This window comes from Rattus norvegicus, chromosome 3, assembly GCF_021556685.1.
Source record: "Rattus norvegicus strain SHRSP/BbbUtx chromosome 3, alternate assembly SHRSP_T2T, whole genome shotgun sequence".
NCBI lineage: Eukaryota > Metazoa > Chordata > Mammalia > Rodentia > Muridae > Rattus > Rattus norvegicus.
Window position 1 is genome coordinate 92,593,205 of NC_141536.1, and position 21,578 is coordinate 92,614,782.

Here is a 21,578-nt window from a genome sequence, read left to right on the forward strand (position 1 = left end):
GGTTTATTGGCTTATACTTCGGCGTCACGGTCCATTGCTTAGGGCGGTCAGGGCAAGAACCTAGAGGCAGGAACTGATACGGAGGCCATGAAGGAGGACTGCTTAATTGTCTTGCTCTCCGTGCTCTACCTACTCTTTTGTACAGCCTAGAGCCACCTTCTAATAGGATGGAACCACCCACGGTGGGCTGGGCCCTCCAACATCAGACACTCACCTACAGGCCAATCTGATGGAGCTGTTTTCTCAATTGAAGTTCCCTCTTCTGAGATGTCCCCAGCTGTGTCAAGTTGACAGACAAACTAACAAGCAGGAGTAGAGGGTGGTGATGAAAGTCATCTGCCACTGCGATGTTTGCAACATATGCCCTATATCCTTCCTACCCTATTGCTACATCTTTCTTGTTCCTTGGGAAGGCATAGGGACAAGGGAATGGAGGCCAACAGTATGTGTCTCCCGTCAGCTCTCTGTCGTTCCTCTTTCCTACTCTTGTCACATGCTCTCCCCTTTCCTCCTTTTAGAATGAACCTTGCAACTCTAGCACAGCAGCCTTCAGCCAGGCTGTCAGGGACAGGGTTCAGCTCATGTTTAGAGATGTCATACATTTGAGCATGACTTGATTATTTAAGGCTTTTGGTCATTTTTAAATAGCTAAAAATTTTTGGAAGTGGAATTGGTAAACTGAGCAGTTTGGAATCTGCCATTTTGAACAAAAAGCAGCACTGTAAGATCTGTTGACGAGGTAAACACCGGGCACATCCCAAAGAGAAGAGCCTTAGATGAATGGATGGCCAAACTCAGTCACTTTATGGCCACTAACTAGTTAGACCTAATAGAAAAGTAAAGGGACACAGTTGTAAGATGGGACACAGTGGTTTTCCCTGTGGTTTCCAGAGGTACCTGGGCCAGAGTTCCAAAGCCTGGCTTCCCTAGTCCTTACATGGGAAGTGATGCCCAGAACATTTCTTACTCTCAAATACAGTGTCTGTCACAGCTTGCCTTTTCAATTTTTGAGTCACATTTTGTTTTGCTAGTTACCCTTCTAGAACTATAATTTGTTAAATAGACTATTTCAAGCAATTTAGGATTTCTCTCTCTCTCTCTAACACACACACACACACACACACACACACACACACACACACACACACACCCATCCTCCTGTGTCTTTGTGCATGTGTTGGAATATGTGGCTGCGTGTTGACGTGTGTGTGCGCGCACACACTTGGAGAGGTCTGAAGCTGACCCTGAGTGCCTTAGCACTTCTCACTGAGGCAGCATCTCGCCGAACCTTTGGCTCATCCTTCCGGGGTACAGCCCATCAAGGTGGGAGAGTCACAGTGTGAGGAACTTGAAGCAGCTAGACAGATCACACCCACAGTTCACAGCAGAGAGCAATGGATCACCGAGTGCAGGCCTTCACTTGCTGTTTAACTCTTACACAATCCAGAATCCTCTGCTGAGGGAATGGTCTTCCCACTAACCAAGACAGCCCTCCACAGCCTGACACACAGGCACTAATCCACACGGCCCCTATTGAGGTTCCCTTCCCACGTGATTCCAGATAATATCAGATGGACAGTGAATACTAACATAGGTTGCAGGTAATCTATCGACCGAGTTATCTTGTCAGTCTGGGTCTTTTTCTCATGGTCTGTAAATCTAGTACTTCATCAGGTTCTCATGAGTTGACTCCATAGTCTATCCAGTGGCAACCATGCATCTTGTATTCCTGTCCATAATAATGCCAGATATGAGTGTTTGCTTAATCCAAGTAACAGTTGGTTCGTGCTTATTATCTACTTGCCTTTGTGCTGAAGAGTCCTTGTTCTAGAAATGAGTTATTTCATTATTGGTGTATAGGTACATTTTCCCATAAAGACAAAATTAAAGTGTGGTTTAGATTGGGTGTAGAATTAAGTTAAGTTCCTTGGAAAGAAACTGAAGCCAAACACTTTATCAAATGAGGAGGCAGCATTGGGTTTCATCCCATAAGACAGTGTCCTTGACCCATGGGTATGGTAACAGGTCTTCTGTGATCCATATGAACCTGTCCCTCTGTGGTATGGGTCGCTATTTTCTTACATTACATTAATTATAATGTCTGTAATTTACATGCCAGCTTTTATACAAAGAACTCAAAGTACCTTTGAATGTATTAGCTCCTTAATGCTCTATAATGGTCCAGGGAGGTTGATGTGAGCAGACAATATTACCTCTGTCTTATTGACAGATGGATGGAGATCCAGAGAGGTGGGAGGCCCGCCTGGGGTCACATGGCAGCCAGTGTAAGGAAACAGCCAAAGTTAATGTCCTTCTCTTTATTTATGCCTCCAGTTCTGGATTCTAAAGCTAAAATTCTTAATGTGTTTTCCGTTTCTGAGAGTGCTGTATGCCACAGTGCAAGATGTATACTCCTCACTGTATCAGCCTAAGAGGAAAAGTTAGATCAAGGTTTCGCCTGAAGAGGCTGAATTGTTAAAGGATTTTACTAAGTCGTGTTATTAATGAACATTCTTAAGTAGTCATGTCTTTACTTACAGAATACTTATTAAGGAATGGTTGTAAAAAAAACTTTACCCCAGCAGAGATATTTTCTTTAATAACATTCTTTTCAAAAAAATCCATCTGTCTTAGGGAAGTGATGATCAGTTGTGTTTACTGCTCATTTTGGAAAGATATATAATGTTAACCAGGGCAAAAAGACACACAAATCATGCTTTTCAAATCTTGTAAATATTTCAAAAAATTAAAGAACATATGCATTTATATGTGCATGCTCAGAAATGATGCACTTGTTAAAAGCTAATAGAATAAGCACTTATTCTCAAAAATTGTGTTATTAAAATTAAAATTAAAAAAACCCAAACCTCTTTACAACCAGAAACTTTTCTAAAACCCACCCAAATTTTTAAAAACTTTTTCAAAACATGTAATCAAAAAGAGACAAGTGAATGAAGAACCCACGTCTCAATGTTAGAGTGGGGCCCTTGGATCTGGAATGTGTAGGGACAGGCCAGGCATGGTGGCATATGCACGTAATACCAGCACTCAGGAGATGGAGACAGGGAGTCGTGAACCTGAGGCCACCCTGGACTGCATCCTTGAGAAAAGGATGGAGGAGAGGAGAGAAGGAAACCGGAAGAGATTGTTGGGAGTGGTGGCTCCAGGCTTTTGCCTTGAAACTCAAGACAGGAGGATCACTGTGAGTTCTAAGGAAGGTGTGGGTGGGTCTGGGAGGAGCTGGGGGGAGGGGTAAATAAATATTGTACAAAGTTCTCAAAGAACTAATAAAAAGATTTGAAAGAGGACCTGGTTAGCCTCTCTTGTCCTGCAGCTTCTGCCCTTAGGCTGAGTGAGTAAACTGAATACCTTGGTCTTGCTCCCTGGGTGTTGTTCCCAGCTCACCTTTCTGAGCTCTTGTGCATTCTTTAAAGCCCAGTTGGAAAGTTCCCTGTGTTACACATCTCCCTGTGGCCCTCCCAGTTGTCCTTCTTCCTGCATCCTTTGTTCGGATTGCAGGCGTGCAGAACTCTGGGGGGCCCTCTGGGCTCCTCACGATTGGCTCACCAGCCTTTGTGAATTAATACCTTTCCATGAAGGTCTTCATGTCCTTCATATGCTTCTCTGTGCTTGGCTGGCCTTTGCTCCCTCTCTCTGGATGAAGAAGGCATCACAGAATTGGATGAACTTTAAAGAGCATCCTAGAGAGATGCCCAGTACCATGCAAATGTTAGAGACGACTGTCATTTACTTGCGAGCATCCTGTCCTCTCAGCATCCTACATCAAGAGACATCCAGATGCATTTCCAGAGTTCTTGCACGAGGACCGACGTCGCATATCCTTTGGCTTGGCTTGGAACTTGCTGATGCTGCATAGCTCACTTCCATTTTAATCCCCCTGCCTTCCCCAGTCCGTCTGCCTGTTGCTTCCAGGAATCTTGATTCTAGCTGTCCCCTGGGTTTTTGAATGACATTTCCCTGGCCTTTCTAGCTCTGTAGAGACCCAGTTCTGCTTCTAGTATATCACTCGACTCACTGATTCTTGTCATTTCCCCTCCCCACCTCTGACTGATAAATTTTCATTATTGGTTTTACTCGAACCTCTTCAGGGTTCCACGCTGCCTGACCCCTGTGGTCACTTAGTGATTACATGAGCCAGCCGAGGTAATTCATTCACTTTGTTTTGGTGTGAACATGTCCCACGGGGCTTGTAACTGTTGTAATCACTTGACCCCTGTGACTGTTAAATGCTTTAAACACAGTTATTTTAAATTTATAATTGTTTTCATTAAAAATCCCTTCTAGTAACATAACTGACCTTGCTGTCAGTGTGGCATTGTGCTCAGGAGGAAGAAATGAAAATATTATGATGCACATAATGCGGTGGTCATCAGAGATGCGTGGCACATCATTAGCTTATCCCACACACTCTCATCTGGAGTCCTGCGAGGCAGGTGAAAGGGGAGGACATAATTATAGCACCCTCCCTGGAATTCAATACAGCCATTCCCACACTCGGGCCCTGCCTGCAGCCCAGGCACTGGGAAGTGGTACGGAGTCTGAGGTGAACTACCAGAAGGGCCTCGTGATGTCAAGCTCGTTGTCCGTGTAGACAGTTACTTCTCACACCAGCACTCGGGCCTGATGAGTGATTTTTTTTTTAATCCACATTTTCTTTTTTAACTTCTCAATTTGCAAATATCTTCAAGCCTCATGAATGTTGCAACAATACTACAGTGACCACCCCCCCCCCATGTGTGCTCCACGGGGGTCCCCAAAGTTTTGTTTCATTTGCTTGGCTCCTTTCTCACCCTCCGTCTTCCTACTACATGCTGACATGAGCATATGCACTTCAATGAGTTCAAAGAACACAATCGTTAATGTGCATCAACTCACTGCATTGGTCAAAGTCAAGAAATATGAATGGGTTGGATATGGGAATTCCAATATCTCATTTGCAAACCTCTCCCAAATATTATCAACTCTGTGTGTGTGTGTGTGTGTGTGTGTGTGTGTGTGTGTGTGTGTGTGTCACAGAGAGAGAGAGACAGAGAGGGAGAGAGACAGAGAGAGAGAGAGGGAGACAGAGGGAGAGAGGGAGACGAGGGACAGAGAGACAGACAGACAGAGACACAGAGAGAGGCACATCTGTGCCATAGTACATGTGTGGAAGTCGGAGGACAATGTCCTCATCTTTCAAATGGAGACAGGATCTCTCTTGCTCACTGCTGTGACCTCCAGGTCAGCTGACTATGAGCTTCGGGAACTTCCACTTCCATCTCACCTTGGGACACTGAGATTAAAGATGAGCTTGCCCTGCCCCTCTTTACTTTGGTTCTAAGGATTTGAATTTGGGTCCCCGTTCTGTTTTACCTACTGTGCCATCTCCCCAGCTCCAATGCTGTTCTTTGTAGTAACTTTTTTTTTTTTCTGCTGGGATGCAGTTGTGAGCCACATATTGCAGTTGGCTCTAGAGGGCCAACTCAACTCAAACATAGTTTATCACCTTCATTTTTGTTGGTGCTGTTTTTATAAGGAAAGGGCTGTTACAGTGGAAAACTGATCGTATTAAATTGGTATTTTCACTCGTGTATAAATAATAGATTTCCATATTTCTGGATGGTAAATGAGGGTGCTAGATGGTTATTTTAAATATATTTGTTTCATTTGATCCTCCTGAATACTAAGAAATCATTCTTGTCTGTAGTTACAGAGGGTACAAAGAGGTGACTGTGTTCTGGGTCACATGATTCTAGTGGCAGTGTCTGTACTGCTCTGTGGCACGAGGGAAGGGTGAAAGTGGGACTCAAGGCTCTCAAGACCAGAAGCCAGTAGAATGGAAAGGTACTATGTGTGTCTCATTTCTAGTGTTTGCCTCACCTGGCAAAGATTAGAAAATACAGAGATATTTTAATTACCTGTATTTTTTTGGCTTCTAAAAATTCTATGCGGTTATCTCCCTTCTAAACTTTGTGAATATTAGTAACAAAATGTGAAGGAAGGCTGCCAGACTTGGCTAGCATTGGACTTTGAAAATCCTAGGTCCTTGATAATGGTCTGGTGGTCCTGAAAACCTGAGCACTCAGGTTCAGTGTGTGTTCCTGGCCTGGCTATGTCAGTCCTTGTGGAAAACTGAACATATATATTTTAGAGTCGTGAATATATGTAATAAAACATTACAAAGAAAGTCTATTTTTTAATTAAAACTTTATCGTAAAGAATTGCACACAAAATATCACAGCAGAATTAGCCAGACCCCAAGTCTAATGAACTTCTGTCTAATTAGAACAACTGTGGCGGATACTGGGAAATGTCATACTGGATCTTACAGGTTCACTGACAGTCATTGACAGACATTCAGAATTAGCCTCAAAGAGGGGAAAATTCGGTTCAGAGCACACAATTCTATCCTTATATTTGCTTTGATTTGTTTTTTACTGTCTTTCTTTTTTGTTCTATGACTATGAAGGGAGGGGGGTGGTTTTTCAGTTTGGTTTGGAATGTTCTGCTCTTTTTCTAGTATGTTATTCCTGGTCAGGGATGCTGTTTGTCCAGAAGTTGCTTTTGTAGGGCAGTGTGAAGGTCATTCCCAGGGCCCCATGGACTCAAGCTTCGTGCACAGCAGACAGAACTACACTGCCACAAAGCAGCAGGAACCCTAGTCTCTGCTAAGAGTTGTGTCCCCGATGAATTTGCATTTTGTTTGTTGGTCACGACACTGCATTTTCGTTGCCTGTGTTTCCTGAATGTTCGTACATTAGCGTTTGCTTCTCCGAGCTCACCACCTTCTTTCTGTGTGTCATTTTCATACATAGTATTTTGAAACAAAGGATATTTAAGGCACTTACTTGGGTTTTAGAGCCTTAGTAGCCTATAAAACGTGCATACTTATAAATATATGAATTTCCTCAACCAAAGTGTCTCTAACTTCAGATATTTGAGAGAATTCCTTTTTTATGATTCTCCAGTTTTTTTAAAAAAAGCCTCATTTTTGGGGGGAAATAACTGTTGATCTTGGCCATCCTCCCTGCCATGTCTCAACTTTGTTTACATTTGCAGTTTGTATTAGAACCACATTTGCTACATCTGGAGTAAATAATTAAGCAGCTATCACATGCATTATTGATCTACCAGATTTAGGTGTTATTGTGACAAATTTCCTATGCATTATGAAATTGAAGCCAACTTTTTCCCACAGGGTTTTAAAAACTCAGCCCAATTTTCAGAAATAGGGAATTAAACCAACCAACCACACAGCAAATGAACTTGTGTTTCTCCCCATTAATTTGAGAGTGCTCCTGGATAAGTAAACTGTGCTGCCTTTCATTTCCTGTTCATATGCATGAGTCTCATTTAGTTTTGTGCTTCTCTGCTCAGCTTGGAAATAGGGTAGACAGGCACTCTCTCTAGTTTTCAGGAGACTGTAAAGCAGAGAACCCCTGAGCTTGGATCCCTCTGTAGTATTCCAGAATGAGAAAGCCTTTGTTCTTTTTTCTAACTCTGTTGACTGTATTATTTAATTCTTTGGGATTCAGAGCTCACAGAGCTCTACAGACTCAATTTTTCTGTCACTTGAATTTGGAGCTCAGAGCCAGCCAACAAAGAGCTCAGAGCAGTAGTCTTTGTGGTCATCATGGTGTTGGTAAGTTCATGGTAGTTCATTTTCAGGAAAGGAACTGAAGAGTTTAACCAGTCAACACCAGATAAAGGAGAAAGCCCTACAGATAATAACCACATAAACAACAGAATCTCTACCTGAAACAGACAGGTGTGCTGGGCATACGAGCCTCTCCTATGAGTATGGATAGAGTGATTAAAGCTCAGCCCTGTCTTCCCAGGACTCACATGTTTGCCATGTTGCTACTTGGGTTTATTTGTTTGTTAATGGGACTGCAAAGATGCCTGTGAAATGGTCTGACCATAGAATCCTGTATTTTGGGGACTTTTAAGTCATTGCAACCATTACATTATTATGAAAATGAATACAGCTAGTATAAGGCAGTTTGGGGAGATTGCAAAAGCGGTCTGGGGCAGCTGCCCAGGGAGTGGTCATACACAGGTGGCTACTAGGGATGGTGACTGATTCTCAACAGTTTGGAGATTATGATTAGACACCAGGAAGCAGCCAGGGTGTGTCTCGGAGCATCTGCTGATTCTCATCTATTAGTATATATTAGATGGAGAAAGTCCCGAAGTCCATTCTATGGGTCTTTGTAGTTTTTCTCTAGGCAACTCCTCATTGCTGGCCACTATTGCCCGAGTTTACAGATGTTGGCTTTCAGCTCCTCCTTACCTGGGTCGTCATGGCTCCGAGTGTAGATCTATCCTTCCTGCCAAGCCTGATGACCTGAGTGCCATCCCTGGGACCCACATGCCAGAAGGAAAGAATCGATTCCAAAAGTTGTTCAGATGTGCTCTGACATGCACGTGGGTGTACACACACACACACACACACACACACACACACACACAGAGAGAGAGAGAGAGAGAGAGAGAGAGAGAGAGACTGAGAGAAGAACACAAATGTGGAGAAGAGTCCTGCCTGTCAGTAAGCTCAGACAGGGTTGCATGGTTGTCCTTGGGCACACGTCTTCTCCTGTGGCAGGAGGAGGAAGAAACAAGAAATTTGTCTGGGGTGTCCTTGACTTCCTTCCTTATTTCTTAGTTTTATCAGAGATGGAAATTCAAGACTGAGATTGTCCCTGCCCTTAGACAAAGGGCAGGGACAATCTGTTCTGTTCTCATTAATAATCTTTCCATCCCCCATAGACGGTGAGGACCCTACCGACTGGGAAAGGGCACACCCCAGATGCTCAGGCTCGTCGGGCAGCAGGGTTCCTGTCACTCTTAGACTTGGAAAATCTGGAGTTTCTGCTACAGCTGCTTCATTGAACATCAAACATGCAGTGCGTGGCATCCGTCCTCAAAATGAGCATCACTCCTCAGACCTAGTGGTCTTGAGATCCCTGTAGCAGTGTGTGTATTTGATTCTATCCTTTTACAACAATTGTGCTCATGGTATTAAGAAAATATGTCTGGTCTTCAAAACACTGTTTTCTTATGCCCTGGTGTGAAATATAGATACACACAGCTTAACAATAGCTATAAAAATGAAATCTTGCACAGTCTCGTGCCCCCCTTACCAGTCAGCAGGAATAATGCTTTTGGGGTTGAAGATGAGCTATCGTAATGAAGAGGTAGGAGGGTGGGCAGTAAAGAGAGGGGTCATAGCAGCTCAAGAAGCGAGGAGGAGGACGCATTGCAAATTTTAGTATAATGCATAATGTTGGAAGACATTTTATCCCATCGTAAAGATTAGCAGGCTGTGTAATTTAATTTAAACTTGGTTGGCGTGTCCTGACCATTATAAAGCTCTTCTTTTTGATCACCGTTGGATTATTTTATGTTTTACCCCAGTGTAGAGTGGAGCATACAGGGAAATCACATAGGCTCTCCTTCCACGGTCCCCACCTCTTAGAGAAATGGTTGATGAATGTATGAGATTACCTTAAAATGAATTACGAAAAGGCCCACTCAATTGAATTGAATGCATCCTTGTGTTCTCCCTCTCCCTCTCTCTCTCTCTCTCTCTCTCTCTCCCTCTCCCTCTCCCTCTCTCCCTCTCTCCCTCCCTCCCTCCCTCTCCTCTCCCTCTCTCCCTCTCTCTCCCTCCCTCCCTCTCCCCCTCTCTCTCTTCCTTTTTAAAATGTAAAATGAATTTCTTCTGAGCAAGCGACCATTGAGAGTGAAATTCTTTTAAAAGCGTTTTCAGGACATGGGGCTTGGTTCTCAGAATTCCAGCATCAGCTCATATCTCTAGGATTGTTGGCTTTGCTGTGCTGTTGAAAACCCAAGATGCAGTAGCTTATGCTAATGTAAGACTGACAGATCCACTGTCTAATGGTAATCACCCACTTGCAGGCTGGGGTGTGTGTGGGGGAAGTTAATAAATGGGCTTAGGATTACTGTCTCCATCTTCTTTATTACAAGGAAACGGTTGTTGGTTCTTGCTAGCAGCTCTGATGAAGCCAACCACTTTGGTTCTGTTGCTTCATGAGCTCTCCTAAGTGAAGCATTCTTGTCAGAGAAATGCCAATCCTGTGTGTGCACTTGTACGCAAGCCCTCCCCCAGGTCCCCATTCTGATTAAATGAAATTTGGCAAACATTTGTCCAAGTTCCCTGTTATGTACAGCACCTGAGACAGTAGTAATGAGACTGGATGCAGCCGAAGAGGATTTGGAAAACTACCACAGAGAGCTCATCCTATTGACGAACTCTGACTCACGTTGTTAAGTATCCTCATGTCCTTCCAGACTCACTGGAAGTTATACTGTGATTAATTAGCAATGTGTGCAGTGAGGTAGAGCGGGGCCACAGTTGCTCACATACCCTGTCCTTACTCTTTCTGTTTAAGTGGCACTGCTCCTAGGTCATGTGATGTCCATTATTCCTGACTGTGATACACAAAAAGTTAACAAGCTGAGCAAGTATGTCACATTGTGTCTGTCTGTCTGTCTGTCTGTTGATTTATGGGGAATCTACATTTTCAAAGTCTCTATCAGAAGGTTCCTGAAGCAGCTGCAGCTTTGTCTTCGTGAGATTGTTAAATCTCCTCGACGTCGTAGGTTGTTCTGTTGGCTTTGTGCCCCGAGTCTGTAGTTGATGGTCCTCAGCATAGCTGTGAGGTAAATCAAGGCTGGTGCATAATAAGGCTGTCTAGAAGAGGAGTAAATCCACACAGCTTCTCTGATAGAATGTAGGAAGCAAAAGACCTTTTGTTTATCATCCTAAATATTTAAGTTTAAAATTAAGGTTATAATCCATCTTCTGGGAATTGACTTTGGGGGGTGCTTTGAATCCCTATTTAGTTAGGCAGGAGTAGAGTGCAGAAACTAGTCAGTGTAATTTACCCTGTTAGGTTTTTACATTCCTGGGCAGCTCAGTTTCCCGTGGCTCCTAGCTCTGGTGCTCTAAACTTTTCTGTTCCTCACAGTCCTGGGCTGGTGGTTCTAAAGCGACTTCTCCATACGAGTTTAAATGTCCTGAATCACACTGCTGAACACTGGAGCTTTACAGGATTTCCCGAGCCAGTTCATTCCCTTGGTCACGACCCTGTGACCCCAGAGGTTAGGGGTTCATTTGGCATACTGTCACTGCCATTAACCAGGCTCTCTCTGCCGGACTCTTCATCGTGACCTTTGTGGACTTGCCTCCTCTGTAAAGACAGATCACAGTTGTTACTTTAGAAGGCTGTTATTAAGATTGATCAGGTTGGTATGTAAAGAGGTTTTGGGTGGCGTCTGGCAGAGGGCAGATGTTGTGTTTTGGCTCTTAACCTCAGAATTACCATCGTTATGACTCCTGATGTCTTCTTGCCAGAGGCAGAAAGTCCAATCACAATCTACCTTTTTTTTTTTGTTTTTTTGCAGCAGAGATATACAAAGCACTGTTTGATTGAAATACTCTTAATTTAATGTATGGACGCATAAATATGAGCCAGGTGGGAGGCTTCTGACTTAAGCAGAAAGAGATTTGTCTCACATAACAAATCTGCCAAGAAGCATTTTTGGGGAGTCGGTAAATCAGGATTCCAGTACAAACGGGAACTGGGTTATTTCTCTTGGGTATTCTCTCATCTGTCCTTGTGTTGACCTTGTCCCAAGGGATGGAGAGTGACTGACAACAGGACAAGTGTTTGGTGGAAGAAGAGCCATTCCTGTTTATAGGCTTTGATGTGTAGGTGATGAGTGTCCCCAGAGCCCTCTGTAGACTTCCCTTATGTCTCCTTAAACAGCCACTGGGGAAGGAAGTAGACTAATAGCAATCTACCAGCCAAGATCTAAACTCTACCCTTCCTGAGTATGTGTCTTCCCAGAGAAAGAAGCCAACGTGGTCCAAACTGGGAAGGCTGTGCTGTTATGGAAGGCAATGGCCAGGATATTGCCCAGGATTGACTTGCCCATAAATGCCTTTGCATAGCATCTTCAAGAGAGTAGCTTACCATTTCCTAATGTGGTATGACTTTAGTTTATTGTGGCATGGCATACATAGCTTGGCCATTACAGCCTTGGGTGACATTTTAAAATAACCATACCTGATCACCTTGTTTTCTGTCTTTTATTTCCCTTTACATTTATTTATTTGGTGTGTGTGTGTGTGTGTGTGTGTGTGTGTGTGTGTGCGCACGCGCACACGCACGCACGCGTGTACTCGCTCATGCGCCTTCCATAGCATGCATGTGGAAGTTAGAGGATTTATTTTTTTTCTTTTGCCTTTTTGAGACAAAGTTTCTCTGTGTGGCCCTGATTGTCCTGAACTCACTTTGTAGACCAGGCTGACCTCGAACTCACAGAGGTACACCTGCCTCTGCCTTGTGAGTACTGGGATTAAAGGCATGTGCTACCACTGCCCTGCCAAATGGACATCTTTTGAGAGTTGATTCTCTCCTTTTACCAAATGGATTCCCAAGATGGAACTTAGGTTGTCAGGCTTAGCAGCAAGAGCCTTTGACCAGCTGAGCCGTATTGCCAGCCCTTCGTGTCTTATTCCTAATTTTTTCCTTTCTTATTCCCCTGTCCTTTCTATGTTCTACCCCTTCCTTCTGTTTCACTCTTGCTGTGCCATACTCAGTCTATGGGCTCCTTTTAATGGTCAGTGGGTGAGGTTTCTCTAACATAAGCGAGTCAAGATTAAAAGGGTACGTTGTGATGTTGAACTCCAAAGATCTGAGAGGCAGAGCCCATCTTTGAGTGTTATCAGATGGCTTTCCTGTGGGACATGCTTGACTTTCATCTTTTTGCCAATCTGCAATTGGCATGTTGAGATTCCTGAAGACAGCCTTCGAGGCATCCTCCTAGTAACTTAATTTATTTGTTGACATCACTGGTCATCAAATGACGGGAAGACAGGTTTGTTTGGAACGGGAGTCCACTGGTACAGAGTAGCAAGCATCCCCTGTTTTGTCTGCTGAGAGAGAGAGAGACCTGTCCCGCTCACCTCACCGCTCCTTTCTAGCTGTTTGAACCCATTCCCGCTGCATTCACTGTGCAACACTATGACCTGACTGACTCCGTCTGCCTATGCGTTAGAATAAAAACGGGCAAGAGGCTTCTCTCTTCCAGCTCTTTGCCGTGTACTTTTAGTCATAGAGATCTTATCTAACTGCCAGAAGAAAGGGGAAATGCAGATAGAAAATGTTTTCCCTTAAAGTCATGGCCTACACAGGCCTGGGAAGTCAGAATCCCCTCAGTGGGAGACTGGAATCTGATCTCAAAGGGGAAGGAAAGAGAGAGAGAGGGAGAGAGAGAAAGGGGGAGGGGGAGGAAAGAAAGGAAAAAAGAAGATTCCTCACATAATTCTGAGATCAGCATATTTAGAGGGAACTGGCTGAAGAGGCCGTGGGTCTCAGGCCCTATGATGACTAAAAGGTATGAACAGTTCAACTCCTAGGATGCTACATTTCCAACCATGTCCTCATGGGCTTTGATGGTCAGCACCTCAGGCCAGAATCCCACCCATTTCCCCATTTGCAATCTGACTTCAACCACAGCACACTATTTCTCTTATTCTTTTTCTTAAAGTTTCCTAGTGAATTTTCCTTCCAATAAAATTTTCCCAGAATCCTTTCATATGCTCCACTATGCTAACAGAAGTGATCTGTCTCCGGGCAAGATGGAAGCTTGAGTAACTTCTGAGTTCTACTGTCATGTTGTCTTTGGAGAACTAAGAGAAGAGCTCCATCAAGTGCCCCCGGGGATCTGAGTATTTGGGAACTGGCTATGGGAAATCTGTGGTGGACAAGTGGAGTGACCCCAGGATCTCAGGGGACCCAATGTCAGTGAGCCCTGACCTCACAAGGCCTGGCAGTGCTGTAGGCCAGACATCTTCTTCCTTCAGCCAATGTGTTATGACAACCTCAAACGAAGAACCTAAGAAAATAAGTGTTATTAAAGTGCCTCAGGCCATCCCCGGACAGCAACAGACTTTCAGGCTTGCATGTATTCTGCTTCCTCACAGATGTCTCTATAGTAGAGCGTCACCATGCTATCCTCACTAAGGCAGGAAGCTGAATAAACACATTTTTAAGAAAGATGTTTGAATACAAGGGTAGGCTTTTAAAAATCCATCTAGTGAACCGTAGAAGAGTGCCGTGTCTGAGTGTTTCTATGAAAACAGATTTTTTTTAAAGAAGCTAAGTGCTTGAGATACCGTTTTAGCATCTCTTCTGTGTGTGGCTGGGTGTGCTTCCTGCCCCCTTATGCTATGTGGGACTCGGGATGCCAGTCTTTTGTGAATCTTTACTGACCGTTGCTCAAAGGGTGAGCAGTCAAGAGAAAATAATGTTGGTTGATTTTCTTCAAAGGGATCTTCCTTCTTTGCCAATTTTAGTAATTTCTTGCTACTCTAGTTCATACAACCTGATAATGTTTTTTCAGGATCATGGACATAAACCTCTCGGATGTAATAGGATCTGTTAACTCCTCTTTGTCTTTGTGTCTGTTGGTCCCACCTGAGGTTAACTCCAAGGTGGGCCGAAATACTTTATCGGTTTTTACAGCAGTCTTCCCAGAATCTCTAAACACATTGAAAACATTACCTGAATGTTGTAGGGAGATTGAAATCATTCTTCGAATAGACTGAGACCCTGTTGAATTATGAAATCTCATCTTGACTCTCCCATGGGTCAAGAATCCTCATGGTATTTAATGGGATCCAGTTAGATTTCTTTTCTAAATAGTAGTTGGATTTGAAAAGTTGGTGGAGACTCGTCTTTGCATGAGACTTTACATAAGCTGAATCAAAATAAGAGTAAGAGAAAAGTAGGGGCTATGGAGATGGGTGCTTATTGTGTGAAAGAGACAGCTTGAGCTTGGACCCCAGCATTCGTGGAAAAGCCAGGCATGGAGACACATGCCTACAGTCCCCGAGTGCCAAGGTACAGGTGTGTGCATCCGGGAGGCTTCCAAGCCAAACAGTCTAGCTGAAGGTCCAGTAAGCTGAAGGTTCAGTGAAAGACTCCTCTTCAAACACTAAGATGATGAATATCATAGAACAAGGCAATATCATGTGTCCTCCACATGCCCATGACACACGGGTGAGCATTCCCATGCACAGGAACACAGACAGACTACAAAAAAGTAGGAGAAAAGAGACTTAAATCAGAGAGTGAATAAATCCCAGGATTAGAGTTAATATGAAAATTTACACAACAGAATTAAAAAATAAAAAGAGTTTAACTCAAAGTACTATACTCCAGCCATTGTAGAACTTTTGAATGGCTTTGGAGTGAAGTATTTAAGTCCCAACTTAAGTTACAGCCTACAAAAAGTATCTGTCTTCGTTCAGTCTACCTCAATATCAAAACGCTCTAAAGGAATTCAATTTTATAAAAGTTTATGATCAAAACACATTGTCTGACACTTGAAACTTCCAAAGAACTAATAAAAATTAATAAATGTAGCTTATTTTCAAAGAAACTTTGGACCTTTATTTTCAACATTAAAGAGCCAAGTAATCTCGGCTCTATTGTTCAAGGAGGAAATGCAGTTCTCTATGAGGAGAATAATCCCCACTGTAAACAATAAGGGCTGCCGTTTCTGAACCATGTAGAGATAAAGCTGTAGTTTCAGTAAGGCTTATGTATTATAGCAACTTAGGAAAATTTGCCCTGCAAACCTTTGACAAACCACTTTGCTATTGAGAGGAAGTGGATATGCCTTGCCTTATTTGTTGAGTGTAATGAATACAACTCTTTATCTATTGACACATGAAAGAAAAATATTGGTATCCAAATATTGGAGTTATGACTACTATGAAGGATACTTCATTAATTGTTTTGGAGAACAAAGTAAAGTTTGGAAAACCTGCAGCTGGATCAGGGAGACTGTTTCCATCACTTTATCTACTCTTGGATCGAAAGTCACAATTTAAATGGCCAAACAGATAAATGCAATGAAAGAAAATGACTACGAACTATCACAGAAAGGGCTGAAAGAGAACAGAGGAGTGTGTTAGTCAAACTGTCATCACTGTGACAAAGTCAAGAGGATACAGATTGGAGGAGGGAAGATTTATTTAGTTTCCTGCTCTCAGAGCTTTCAGTCCATCGTTTTACAGTTCCTTTACTTTGGTTGTGAGCCAGGTAAAATGTCACAGTAGTAATGGAGTGTGTGGGGGGAAGCTTGTCAATTCATGGTGGCCTGGGAGCAGAAGGCAAGAGAGGAAGAGGTAGGGACAAGATATATCTTTCCACAGTAAATCCCAGTGAGCCAATTCTCCCAACTATGTGCTGCTTCCCAATAACAGCACCTTATTGGGAATTCATCAAGAGATTAATGCATTGATCAGGTCTGTGCCTACAGGACCCAGTCACTTACCAAAGGCCCATTAGTTAGCAAGCAAGTCTCTAATGTATGAATGTTTAGGAGATATATTAGTTTCAAATAAAGATAATAGATAATCCTAAGGATGAAATGTGCTGCCATCAGTATCTGAGATAAGAGATTTGTTCTGTATGTCTTGTATATTAATTGATGTTACCTGCAGACAACAGTGGGTTTTAGTTTTAGGAATTCACCCTCAAGATTACTGAATGATCAATGTTCTTCAGAAAAGCCTCTCAGTTTCTCTAAACTGAAGTCTTCTGATCTGTAAAGTAAGCACCAAGAAAGATCTAGTATTCAAACACTGACCGCACCCACTGTATGACAAGAGGAGGAGGTGAGGATTGGTCTGCAGAAGCAGGCCTCCCAAGCTGTCACAAAGTCAGCCTGCGAACTTAGTGCACTCATGTAGGCTTAGAAGGTTTCAGTTTCCCCTTCCAGAGGAGGAAGGGCTCTGGTTGCTGAGGTCTCTGTGGTTTTGGAATTCAGTCAGCTTGGCCTCAGGGGAGAGGAGGTCAGCAGCACCCTGCTGCTCCTTGATTTTCTTGTTGGAAGCAAAGGAGAAAGCTAGGCCCGCACATAAATGATTAACACAGATTCTTTCATCTGACCCAGTGGCTTGGGGGCCTGAGAAGATGCATATACACGTCCTGGATGGGCCCAGGCCATGGCTCGTTTATGAAGAGTGGCCTCTCCAAAGCCAGCTGTCAAAACAGCAGTGATTTCCCTGGGAGGCCTAGGGGTGAAAACGTTCAGATGAGGAGATGCAATGAAGAAGGATAATAAATGGCTACACTATTAGCTCTATCTATTGATTCCAAATCTTGGGCTCCAGGGATGGAAACTTTTCTGAATGATTAATATTGAATAGCAGAAACAATTGCCTTCTCTTTCAAACTGACAGTGAGTGCGTTCTTTGTGGGGTGTGGATAGGATCCTTCATTTATCCACCTGCTCATGTTTCCACTCATTCAGTACAATTGAGTCTTTACCACATTGGCCACCTTTGCTTCGCTTTTGACCCACCTTACATCACATTTTCAAAATCAGACTTAGCAGGGGTGCTGAGGAAATGGCTGAGTTGGTAAAAGGCTCCTGATTGTCCAAGCAGGAGGACCTGGGTTCAATCCACAGTACCCATGTAAAAGCTGTGGCAGCATGTGGTACCCTGGTAATTCTATCATTGAGTGGAATTGCAGAAATGGAGGAAGGATATCAGGTGCTTTCTGGACAGCCATCCCATCCAACTACTGATCTTTGAATTGAATGAGAGACACCTATTCAAGGGTGGGGAGCTGAGCAACAGGCAGACAATACTTGTTGACTTCTGACCTCCACTTGTGCATACACACAAGGGTATATACATACAAACATGTATACTTATACCTAACCCCCTACACACACACACACACACACACACACACACACAGAGAGAGAGAGAGAGAGAGAGAGAGAGAGAGAGAAATTGATTGATTGATTGATTGATTTAACTAGGTAGAGTAGTAGAAGTGTAATTCCAGCACCTGGCAGGCTGAAGCAGGAGGAGGATGTGTTAAAGGCCAGCCTGGGTTGCATGTTGAGACCCTGTTCTAAGAAAAAGAAAAAAATGGATTTAGTTTCTTAATTGGTGGCAATCTAGAGTAAAATATAAGTAGGATTTTTAAAACTTTAAGGACACATTGAATACAAAATTAAGGTATAAACCTGACATATCCAGATGATTCCGAGTCAAGATAGAATTACTCTTTACTTATTCATTCATTCGATGGATAATTTTTGAGACCTTCTGGAAATGCAAATAACCTCAAAGTCCAGAGTAAGGTGGAGAGAGTGAGCTTTGGTAGAGAAATTCTTATCCTGTGGACTGAAAGCCCTGACTTCAGAAAGTTTAAGAGAGGAGTGGAGTTGCTGCTGGTCATGGCCATATCCGAGCGCTTGCCCACTACACTACCCCAGGGAGTTTGGCTTTTGTCTGGAACCTACCTTAGAGGAACTGAGAATAAGGGGTGAGTGTAGTGTATGTTAAGGAGCATACATGATCAAACTTGCATGCTGATAGTTCTCCCAGCTTATCGCACAACACGCCAAGCAATGCAGAGCCCTCTTACGAAACTGGGTTCTGCTTTGCTAAGGATATCATGACAAGATACTAGACTGGGGGACCTAAGCAACAGAGTTCCCAGAGTTCTACAAACCCAAATTCATGCAGGGTTTGTCTCTCCTGGGGGATCTCTCCTCGATTTGCAGATGGCTGTTCCTTCTGTGTCCCCAGACTCCCCTGCCTGCGATTGCACTTCTAGTGTCTACATCCAGTTCTTGTAAGGATGAAGACCGACTGTGATGTCCTCTTTAAAGTCCTTGTAATATGTTGAGGTACTCACAGTGAAGGCCTCTTCATGTGGATTTAGGAGGGATGGTTTAGCCCCTCACAGAAATAAGCTGAAAGCTGAGAGACTTTCCTACTGTCTAAAGAGGGTATGGATGGAGACAGAGGGTAGGATGCATATGATGGAGGACAGAAAGTGAATTTGTGAGAAATAATTCAAAGCAAAGGCAGGGCTCATTCACCTCACTTCCAATGTCCAGGAGCAGGGAACCTGGCAGAACCATGACCATGTGTTCATTGAACTAAGTCCCCAAGACACCAGAAAACAGGGAGAACAGAAGACAGAGAAGACCTGACATAAACGTACAACCTCCGTTTCCAGAAACTCTGGGCCTAAGAAGACATGACAGACTTTTCTAGAAAGACTCTTCTGCTGAAGAACAAGCATTGTGTAATTTGGAAGGGAACCGTGGCATCAGAGTAGAGTTGTGTCTAAGGAGACCCTAGGAACAGTATGCCAACAGAACCACTGTTCATCTGTGGAAGTCTCCTTGGTAACTCTGATCACGTGCAGCCCCTACTTGTAAGCAATTGGTGCCAATTGAGAGCTGAGGCAGAGAAACCCTGGAAGAGGAAATAAACACCATCTTGTCCTCCATACCTTGTCACTGTCAGTATTGATCAAAATAACCTCCCCTGTGAGGTCTCCTTGTGTGTTTTATCTCTGCATGGCTTCATTACAATTTTGAGTTATAAAAGGGGAAAAGTCAATTTTATTGCATCCTAAATTAGACTCAAAGCCACTTCCTGTCCAGGGTGCAAATTATTAAAATTGACATAGGATGTGTGTGAGAGGTAATATCCCCCTTTGTAGGCCTCTCTCTAAATTTCAAGATATTCTGCAGAGTGGATTCGATTTATAGGGTGTGGGGACTCTGAAAAGAAAATAGAATTGTGTATTGATGCCTTCAGAAATATTATTTGATGGCAATAAAATATTCCCTGAAATTCCCTTCAGAGGGGAGAAAATGGAGTTTGTTTTCCGTAATTGCATTTTCTAGCACTTGCTCTCACACTTTCCAATATAAGCCAATTGCAACCTGTGATTTGGTTTTGCTTATTGGCAAAAGTACCATGTAAATTGATCTGTGATGCATTTAAAGAAGATGCTTTGAAAGTTTGGAAATTGAGATGGCTTTTTCTTATTAGATTTCGAGAGTATTAGGGTTCATTTCTATATTTTAGTCTAATGTAATATTAGCCAAATATGTTCTTTTTCAATTTAGTTTTAATCAAGTTCTAGAAGACCATTTTCATCTAGCCCCAGTGGTGCTGTTAAGGCAGAGATTGCATTTCTACTGTCAGCCCTCTGGTCTGGCGTCTGCACCCCGCCCCCCTGAAGCCTGTGTGATGAAACCCCACATTCACCGGCCCCAGTTCTATTTAAGCACAGGAGAACAGCAGTGATTTCAAAAGGTTTTTTTTTTTTCTATTTGCAAGGTTAAGGAGGAGGGAATTTTAAAAGCCTCTAAAATAGTTATTTCTCTTAAAAGATATGGCCTTTATGCCTTGTGTTATTTTTATTTAATTTGGTCTTCACCATGCCTAATGATGTAAAATGCAAACACATGGGATTTGCATTTGTCCCCCTAATTATTCAGGACAATAATTGCCACTTATTTTATAATCATCACTGGGAGGAACACCTTCCTCTCCGTTGCTTCTGAAAGCCTTTGCAGAGGGAAGAGACCCGATATATTTGTCAGCTCATCATAGAGCCTTGTCATAGGCACCTCCATGTTAATAAAGACATTTGCTGGGCATCGTCTTAAAGGGCTGGGAAGGAGGTGGGGGACTGGCAGCTTAGCCCAAAGGAAGTTACAGTGGGAGACGAAATGGAGCACAGAATTACCAGCGTAGTCTTTATCTTTCGTGTGTCAGGTACTGTCTTCAGTCTTTGCTGATTGGGCTCATTCTCCCGTCCACTTCGTAGGGCAGATCACGTAATGGTCTTCCTCTCCTGAGGGGTAATATTAAGTTGTATCGATTGCTTTCGATCTGAGTTTTGATCCGTGTGATTCCAGAGCCTGTGCTTCCTCCATGCCTTGCATTCATGTTCTCCCACCCTCTGCAGGGATAGAAACAGACACACTGAGATGACACCTGACAACGCCTTTACCAGTACGTCCTGGGGCTGTCTCACAAAACCCCGATTCAGATCCATCTTTTTTTTGTGGAAGGAGATAAGTTGAAGTGCCTTTAGAAGATAGTCCATTCAGATTAGATTTGGGGCTTGTTGTTTCAAATCGTTCTACACAACCCAAGGCCCTTGTCTATAAGGAAAAGGCTAGAGAAAACAAACGGCGGAATACACTGCCATTGACGGCTGCTGTCGAGACACGTGGTACCAATATGACTGAGTGACCTTCAGTCAGACAGAGAGCACTGTAGACAGATACCACAATAGCCCCATGTGGAACGCACAGCGTGTTGGGCTGGGTGGCAATTTAGAGATATTACTCACTTGAGAACAAGGAGGGATCAGCCATTATGCATATTGCGGAATGGTGTCTGTAGATACATATGAGTGTGGATAGTGTGTGCGTGTGTGTTTGTGCGCACACGGACGTATGTGTGCATGCTCGCTGTAAGTTATACTGGAGCACAGTTATGGTTGAGATGGGAGTGTATGTGAACAAGAGGTTGCTGCGGGATGACAACGGCATCAATGAGATATCTTCATGGTCTCTAAAATAGCGAGCACTAATGGCCGCACTCTCAAGGTTTCTCGGTTGCATCACTCGGTGTTGGTGAATTGGTGACTATTCAGGGCCTCTCGGGCTGGTAGGGTGATGGAATAGAGTTTTGT

General features: G+C 43.3%; 1 protein-coding gene across 9 annotated transcripts in view; it reads left to right on the forward strand.

The window, feature by feature from the left end:
• The window catches only part of Mpped2 (metallophosphoesterase domain containing 2), a 175,688-nt gene that overhangs the window by 61,094 nt on the left and 93,016 nt on the right, over positions 1 to 21,578 (forward strand).